The sequence below is a fragment of the Coffea arabica genome, chromosome 8e (assembly GCF_036785885.1).
Source record: "Coffea arabica cultivar ET-39 chromosome 8e, Coffea Arabica ET-39 HiFi, whole genome shotgun sequence".
Lineage (NCBI taxonomy): Eukaryota > Viridiplantae > Streptophyta > Magnoliopsida > Gentianales > Rubiaceae > Coffea > Coffea arabica.
Genome location: NC_092324.1, coordinates 36,030,708 through 36,040,565, shown reverse-complemented (window position 1 = coordinate 36,040,565; position 9,858 = coordinate 36,030,708).

Genomic DNA, 9,858 nt, shown 5'->3' with positions numbered 1-9,858 from the left:
AAGTTCAAACGAGAAAACCCTTAAGTTTGACCTTTATACGCGCACGTGCCAAAAAGGCCCCGACAGGCACATTAATTTGATTAATTGGAGATTTTAAGAACATGATATTAGACTACTAGTAATGTACTATTAATGTACTAGGGAAATTACCTCAGAGGTTTAGTGCACAAAAGTTGCAAACGAGCGCGAAAAATTGGAGACGCGAAGACCCTAAACGGACCTAGCATGAGTTGACACTTAGACTTAACCATGAAGTCACCAATTCTCTCCACTTTCATTACAAAATCTAATTTCACTCTCTCTCCTCTCTTCACTCTCTCTGTTTGGCCGAAAATAGGAAGAAAAATCTAGCCAAAATCCTTACAAAATTACTTCAATCCACTTCCAAATTTCATTATCCATTAGAGGGCTTTGATCCTAGCTTGGAAGAGGGGGCTGTTCATCGGTTTTCTTGGAGGAATTTCAGTCAACATTTCTGCTTTAAAGCTGTCCAACTAAGTTCTTGAGGTAACTCACTCACCCACACTACAATCTTGCAAAATTATAGCTCAAATGGAGCAAAGGTAGCATGGGTTTGCAACCTATGGTTGAATTTGGGTTGATTGGTTGAGTAATTATGTTCTTGCAATTCCATGACATGCTCGAGGGTTTGAGGATGTTTATTGGTGGCTGATGTGATGAGTTAACATGTTGTGGTTGCTGATATTGTGCTATGTTACATGTATATAGAATGATTGATGGAATGAAGTTGGAAGAAATTTAGAAATTTGGAGAAGGTACTGTCTGAAATTTCTGATTTGCTGCCGACTTTCTTGTTTGCTGCTGCCCTGTAATTTCGAAAATTTTCTGGTGCTAATTGAACTTCCAAATTGGTGTAGATATGTTGTGCTATGTGTATTGTGGTTGTCTACCAAAAATCAACCCAAATGGTTGGTTAAATTTTGAGTTACAAGTAAAGAAGCAAAACTGGAACAAGCTCCAGAATTTTCTGACCAGCAATATTTGTGTAGCTATAACGTTTTGCTCGTTGATCAAAATTGAGTGCTGTTTTTGGTATTTGAAAGTAGACTCTTAGAGCTTTAAAATGGTACCAAGATCATTTTCTAGTTCGTCCCGAGCGATTCGTGGTGAGTTTTGAAAGTTGGCTGCCTGTTTATTACTGTTCATCCGAGACTGTCCAAAAAATCCATTTTGTTGCTTGATTTTGAACCGCTTATGTCTGGATTTTGGAAATGATTTCTTCTGCATAAATATATCCTTGTGAACCTAGTTTCTAACACCACCAACCGTTTTCAATTTCACTGAGAATCGAGTGAGATACGGCCTAATTAGCGAAGTGCATTAAATCTGGAAAATTTCTGGAAAGGCCAACAGTCCAGGAATTTTAGCGAACTTCAACTTTTTATTTCTTGAACTAGGAACATCGGAATCGAGTTTCATTTTTTTTTATTTGAAACCTGGATTTGAAATTTACATTCATATCAAATTTCAGAGGCTGGTTTTGATTCTATGATTTTGGCAAAAATTCCAAAATTATTGGCAAAACTTGGACTGTTTTGACCTATCTTCAATGAATAGTAAACTTTCTTGGAGAAATTGACTTGTTTCTGATTTGATTCTTGGAAGTGACCTTCTACAAAGTTGTTATGCTTCGAATTAAGTTTTTGACGGTGTAAAATTTTCCATTTTTAGACTTTTCAAACTTCCGGACTGATATTTCCAAGAATGACTCGAAAAGTGAAATTTTCCAATTTGAACCTAAGTGTTCTTTTAAGGGCCTAGGTTACATTTTTACAACTCGTAGAGCATTTCAAACCTATTTTCATGGTGAACTTGAGTTCACCTATCACTTGAGACCTCATTTGAAAGTCGGTTCCTTATGGACTGAAATACTTTGGAAACTGGAATATTGGAGTCAAAATTGACTGTTTCTTTTCTTTACACGAATACTGTATAGCCTGGAATTTGATATACAATGCATTTGCACACCTTCAGGATCTCAAGAGGACTTCGAGGGAACTCCCGGCGAAGCGTTTTAGAGCTAATTTCTCAAACTTTGATTTTTGATACTTGGTGAGTGTCAAGTGCATGTTTACCTGTACTTCACTTGAGATTTGTTGCCTACATGAACTCTACTTGAACTTTTTGTTACATGAACTATACTGGTTGAGGGAAGTGTGTACTTTACCGCACTTCATCTCCTTTACTTGGATCAATACATGACTTGCGACATGAATTACATGAAATTACTGGATTTTACATGTACATGATCTGAAGTCGAATGCAGAAAAAAATCTCATCGACTAAAACTTGATTTGTTTTGAAAACCTGACCTGTGGGGACGCCCAAACCCAATGGTTATACCTCATAATCTCGCCGCCAATTGTGAGGTCTTGGTCAGGAAAACTTGGTGAACCTTGGGAAGTGTTATAGCTTGATCCAAATAAGGGGTCTTGCTAGGTATACTTGTTAAGTGATACCACCTACATGCTAATTTGGTTATGGATCCAAGAGGGTGTCATGGTGGCTGGAGGTAGTAAGTGGAGTTCTACATGGATAATTGTGAAAGTTGACGGAGGGTCAACTACCTGAGCTTGGATCGCGCGTGGATTAGCTCCTGAGAGCTTCCGTATCCTTTTATTGTGATTAAATTCCCTAGTTGCTTAATGTTTCGCAGTTACTTGTTACTCGAGTTATTGCTTTATATTTTGTCTTTGCTAGCATGCTTGCATGTTTTTCCCTTGGCCTCACTGAGCGTTAGCTCACCCCAATTTGTTTTCCTTAACAGGTTTGAAAATGGAAGTTCTGAGGCTTAGTTAGTGACCCCCAAAAATACTTTTTCCCCACAGGGCTCGAGGCCAAAGAAAGCGCTTGTATTGAGTTATTAGTGCCTGAAGGGATATCTCATATATAATTTGAATTCGATTCACTTGATAAGTATTTGATGTAATTATTGGAGAACTGAGGACTTTTGTCTTATTCTGGGAATGATACCCTTACTTGAAATTTGTAATGTATCTTATCTCGTTCTAAGTTTGAAAATGTTATTTCGTTTATTCTTGAGGTTGTACCCTATGTTATTGGATGTGAGTGGTGTATTTTATTTGAGGACTGTAGTGAGTTCCGGCGAGAGTTAGGCAGGCGGCTCGCCGAGCCTTTTGGTTCGCCTTAGGAGGTGGTGGGGCTGTCACAGTTGGTATCAGAGTTTAGGCTCTAGATCTTGTAGTGTATCCTCGGCTTAAAGTTTAGGATGCCTGACTGTGGGATTAATTTGAATATTAATTATGTGAATAAGGACCTATTGTATCCTAGGGGTTAAAAAAATTGATTATTTGAGAGTTTCTTACTTGGGACTTGTAGAAATAAAAAAATTGAGGAATTAGGTGATGTTATATTGAAAGAAAATATGGGATGAGGATTAGTAGTGAAAGATTGGACGAATTTGAATTATTATTATACTTGTAAGTATGGAAAGAATTGAGCCAATTATTAGTACTGATTATAGAGGATAAGAGACCGGGATTTGATGGTCAAACTCCATGTATGGTGATTTTGAACCAAGATAAAAGAGTTTCAAAGGAATAAAATGCATTTTCCCGCCCATTTACCTCCTAGAGAATTTCTGCTTTGAAATTTTAAAGAAAAACGAGGATGTACTAGTTTTATTTTTAAACGATAATTGGAAACAATATACATATGCTTTAAGTATGTATAATTTTCCGATTTTGGTAAATATGTGAATTTTACTTGAATTTCAATCTGAAAATTTGTGAATAACTGATGAGTTTGTTGAATTTTGTATATGATGGGCTGATACAATGTTAAAATTTTCTAAACTAAGTTTTTCTCCCTTGATTGTATACTGGTGTATTCTCACACTTGAATTTGTCTATGCTTTACACAAAAAAAAAAATCTTGAGTTTTCGGAAGAATGGCAAATTTAAGTTTTTATAATGTAAATCTTGAACTTGATAAGATTTTTGTTACTTTAAATACTCTTCTTATGTTTTAAAATTCTTAGTTTTCAAGAAGAGTGAGCCTATCTTTAGGTGTACGGACTGAGGGAATTTTGAGATATAGAATAACCGCATTCAAGAGCACGAAGTTAGTGTAAATTGACTTGGTTTCCATTTGACACGTAAGTTAGCAAATTGTACTTATTTCTTGGGTTTGAACTTGGAACTTGTGGCTTTAACTATAAAACCCTAAGACTGGTTATTCTTAGAGATGATGGTGCTCTGGCTGGTGGCTTGCTTATTAAAGATTTTGAATTTCGAATGGATAACCTTTGGTTGTAGCTTGTGTTATGGTTTGATTGGATCTAATTTCAGAAAGGCATGTGATCTGAATGAAATTAGTGATATTTGGACCCTTTGGTTTAATTAAGGACTTAGGAAGGGTGGTGCACGCCGTGAGGCCTTTTGTATCCTGCTTGCATATACTTCTACATTTTGTGGCACTTAATTGCTTATATACAGTATTTGACATATTGGGCTTCTTTTGTGACTTCTTAACTCGTGCTATAACTTTTGATACATGTAAAGAAGCATGTTTTGATTCTAAATATTTTTGCAACTTGTATATGCATTAAGTTCTTTTATGCTTAATCATTCCTTTTCTTGCGCTTATAGATTTCTATTAAGTATGGCAGCAGGAATGGGAAAAAGGGGTCGTGCCTAGGGCTTAGACAACCCCGTACTCATGAGAAAAATTGATGGATAGTCTTATATAATTTAATGAGACCCTAGCACTGAATATGAATCGAGAATAAACCAGAAGATTAGATCTACCAGTGTATAATGGATTAACCTAGTTAGGAATTTAGTGAGATTTTCCTGTGCAAAATTTTAATAGTTGCTTTATACGTATATTATGATTGGTCCTGTGGGCATATTTCAACTTTTGTGAAAGTTTGAACTCCAAAAGTATTTTGTTGGTTTGGTGAGATGACTTGAACTCATTACCTATTTGTTCTACTTGAACAAAAGTGCTTTCAATTTTACTTGACTATTACTATACCCAGATTCACTTGTTTTACTTTTTCACAAAATATATATATATGTATACACATTTTGAACTCGTTTGAAAATCGAGATCAGATAGAGTTCAAGTTCGAATCTTTTCTTGGGAACATGAATACCTATTTGTTATGAATTAGAGATTAGAAATGATCAAGTATGATGTACTAGTAGAGTTAGCTCTTGGTTTGGATATAAAAGGGTGGTAAAGGTGTTGGATCACAGGTTGTGCGAATATGAACCTACATGTCTATTTATCTTTCTTAAAGGTATTTTCTAAAATATACGCTTTACCCAAACATAGTTTTAACTTGAAACTTTGAGGAAAAGTGTTGGAACACCCTCCATGTATATGTTATGATTATTATGTATATGTTTTAAAATTCATGCATTAAGTTGCATGATTAATCTTCTTAAACCTATTTGAGAGATTTGAAAAATGTATTGATGGTTGTGGTTAAACATTATTTGAAATCTCTTACTAAGAAAATTTAGTTTTGGATCATGAAGAAAATTTGTATCTTTAACGCTAATTTTGAAAATTTTGAATCGCATTTTGCCACAGATACATTCAAAATACATCAAAAGTCTCAACTTTATCTTGTAGGTCACGATTGGTTTGATTTAGACAAACTTTTGAGGAAAAGGATTCTGGTCCTACTAGTGCGTAACAGTTTTTAGTCAGGGTTTGGAACTTGTTTCATATGGCGTATAATTTATGGTTTCACTACAAACGTGAGTAAGACCTTAGAATGGAAGTACATATCATTATATCAAGGGGTATTACTTTATTCGTGTGTGTGGATTTTCTTAAGTATCAAATTCGTGGAGAGGTAATAGTAAATATACCTGGATGACTTAGATGCGTGAGAATTTATAGGTTGTGGATAATTAAGTTCTAAATTTTAATTTGCTACTCATTTAGATGCTTGGAGTTGTTGATAGGCTGACAGTCAGGATTAAGCAAATGGATGAAATCTTTTTGTTGTTTTGAACATGGATGACTTAGCATGTTTTGCTACAATCTTGTTTATTCCCTTTTCTTTTGAAATGATTTGATAAATTTATCCTAACTTGATGAAACTATTATGGTCTTTTATAGCAAATGGAAGTTTACTTTGCATTTAATCAATTTCATGACTTATTCGTAGATCTAAATTTTGTTACGCTTATAGCCTTGTGAGAAGGTCATGTCTATAATATTGAGGCTAGAATCAAGTGGGTATTAGGAATAAATATCTTTTACCTTGCATAAATGAATCATTTGAGTATCTACAAGAGACCGTAGTACTTTCCAAGTTAGATTTAATACAGGACTACAACTAATTGAGGATTCTAGAGGAAGCTGTGATTAAGGCTAGTTCATCAGAACAGTAAGTACTTTGAAATTCAATTATGCCATTGGGAGTAATGAATACACCAGTAGCATTAATGGATTTGGGTCTTTAAGTCGTATTTGGGTTAAAAATTGGCGGCAATACTCATAAATGACTTGGGACTACAATAAGATATTATTGAATTTAAGGTTTCATTTAGTACCTCGATATTTGCATACATGTATACGGAACCGGATATGATTTTTGAAGTTATTGATTCCTGAGGGCTCTTACTACCTATTTTGAAAGATTATTAGGGTTAAGGTCCAGTAGGACAAAACTTGTGTGCTATTAAGATCTTATCGAATTCGATCTGCGAGATATTTAAAGTTCATTGCGTATACCAATTTAAAGGGCTATTACATCATTTGTTCTTGAATTGACAAATTTCTTCAGGCAATTGAATCTGTGAACTGCATGAAAGAATTGTTGTTTCGCTCCTCGTGAGCAGATTAAGAATACAAGACTTACGTGATATTTAATGCGGAATAAGTTTTACAATTCGTAAGAGTGGGATGCAAAAGTGACATCTGGAGTTTTTGAGTTAAGGTATGAATTTCGATGACGAAATTCTCGTAAGGGGGAGAGGATGTGAGGAACCATAATTTTATTATTTCAAAATATTGTTAAATTAGTCATTTTAAAAATATTTCGTACTCGAGTTACCCAAAATATATATATATATATATATATACTAAAGTACATTGGTTCTTTACGCGCATATTATTTTAATGCCCAAATTTATTCAAGATGAATTGCTTATCGTGATTATTATTATTATTATATATATATACTTGGATTATCATACTTTAGAGTTTTAGAATCGAATAAGTTGAATTTTCAAGTTCAAACGAGAAAACCCTTAAGTTTGACCTTTATACGCGCGCGCGCCGAAAAGGCCCCGACAGGCACATTAATTTGATTAATTGGAGATTTTAAGAACATGATATTAGACTACTAGTAATGTACTATTAATGTACTAGGGAAATTACCTCAGAGGTTTAGTGCACAAAAGTTGCAAACGAGCGCGAAAAATTGGAGACGCGAAGACCCTAAACGGACCTAGCATGAGTTGACACTTAGACTTAACCATGAAGTCACCAATTCTCTCCATGACAGGTGCCGAACCTGTGCAATAATAATAATAAAATCCTAACTACCACTAAAAGCAGTCAATAATTAATCCTAGGTACTGGAGCAGGGACTCTAGGTGTGCAATGGGTTACTTGATTCACCCTGTTCCCGAAGAGTTTGCTTAATCCGATATACCAGAATTAATTAGTTGACGAAAATTACTGAATAGTAGACAGTGGCAAGTAGGGTCGTCTCCTCAGGGACTGGGGATATTTGTCTCTTTTTAAATGCCAATTGGTAAGGGGGGATTTCACCAGAATGAAACTAAAATCAATTGAATAATTCAACAGAAATAAATAAGTAATTAACTAGCACAAATATAGCAGGAGTTAAATCAAGAATGAATAAATTCTAGCCAAGGATACAACTACTCAGGCACAGTCCACTTATCCGATCATTGATGCAAGAGAGGTTCACTTAATTTATCAATAGACTAGTTATAGTTGCCGATGAACTCTGACAACCAATTTTTCCTTAAATTATTGATAACCAAGGTACGACCATTGATCACCCCTAACCAGAAAATACTCCTAGGTACGACCGTAGGAATTAATTTTTCAATTGCATTAATAACTAGAAAAACCTAGCCCTAATCAATAACACGCTACGAGGGTTATTTAAATTAGATTGCACGTTCCCCTAATGTGTAAACACACCAGTCGCCACTAATATTAATCAATCAAACAATTACGGATTTAATTGACTAAACTGGCACGAGATTAATAAATCATATTGAACACCGGGCCCTTGACATCCAATTAATAAAATAATCCCATGAAAATTCAAGCAGACAACGTGCAAATACTAATAAATTAAGAAACACGTGTAAACTAATTAGATCTCACAGATTTTCGGGACTGCGCCATCGAGTTGACCCTTGACTAGCTGGAAGGCCTAGCCACGCCGCATAATTAAATCACCACACGAATTAATAGATTGCAAAGACATTGCGTTTTACTCGAAAACAAGGAATAAGAAGTGTTTTTCCCGTTGGGGAATATTGTCGAACACCTGGCGTGTGTCAGAGGCCAGCCAGGAAAAAAAAGAAAGAAAACTAAAAAAAACTCCACTAAAAGCTAGGAGCCCAAAAACCGTAAGAAGGGATCCCCCCTTTTTGCTCCTGTACGTCTCTACTTATATCAGCAAAAGGAAGTTGACTAAGGCTATATGGTCTCTGGTCCCACCGCAATTGTGAAGCAAGCAAAAGATTTACAAGGAACAAACTTCTCCTCGTATGTTCAAAAGCCCAATTGAAGAAAAGCCTTTGCTTCTTCGTGGGCCCCCCAATTGGCACAAGTCTGCCGAATTCCTTCTTAGCTTTTAAGACTTTGTACGTTCCCTCCGTTTGGTAATTTCCTGCTTCACTCCTGAAATTGATTCCAAATACCAAATATGAGTAAATATCAGCAATTAACGCAATATTTGTCAGGGATAGAAGGGGAAATTAATAATAAAATTACTAACAAATGATACCCTATCAATTCCCCCCACACCTGAATCATGCTTGCCCTCAAGCATGGGGACAACCCAACTCAACAATGGCTAGCTTTCACATTATCATTGCCAGCTATGCTTATACCCAAAATCAAGATTTAGTGGCTGAGTGTCCAGACATATCTCTCCCGGTTAGCTCCTAAATTCATAGACTCGTCCAATTCATGACTAACTCACCTAGGCAATCCAAATATTAACTAGCAATAGTTAGCAAATAAGTCAACTGGCAACCAAAATCTCAACACTACGAACCAAGGATCGGCAGGCCAACACGATCATAGACCTACATATTTCCTACATTTGCTCTCTTTTTGTATTCTTCTTTTTTTTCTTTTTCCTTTTTTTTTTTTTTTTAGATTGCATAAGGTTTAGTCCCAAGCTATTTAAGTCTTTTGACGTGAACTCTGACATTTTTAGATGAAAGAGCCCAGTTACTCAACTTTTCATAGCTCCAGGACCACTTACTCATAGATATCACCACTTTTTGACGCGAGAGCCGACACTTGTGGTGAAGACTCCCGGTTATTGGGTGGCGACCCTAGCGGAGTAAAGCCATACATTATTCACCATAAAACACCAAGATACCAAGTAATTAAAGAACATAGCCTGCGTCATGTCCTAAATATGGAGAACTAAGGTCAACAGGAGACCAATTCACACAACAATGCCAGCAGAATATTTATATTGCCTAAACAAGTTAGCCATAAATCGCCCCAAGTCGTTAAACTCAAAATATTCACCAAGATAGCATGCTCTTACTCGCCACCGAAACTCAACTCATAGTATAAACTACAACTAGCAATAAAAGAGCGAGCTGCCAACATATTCACCAAGAT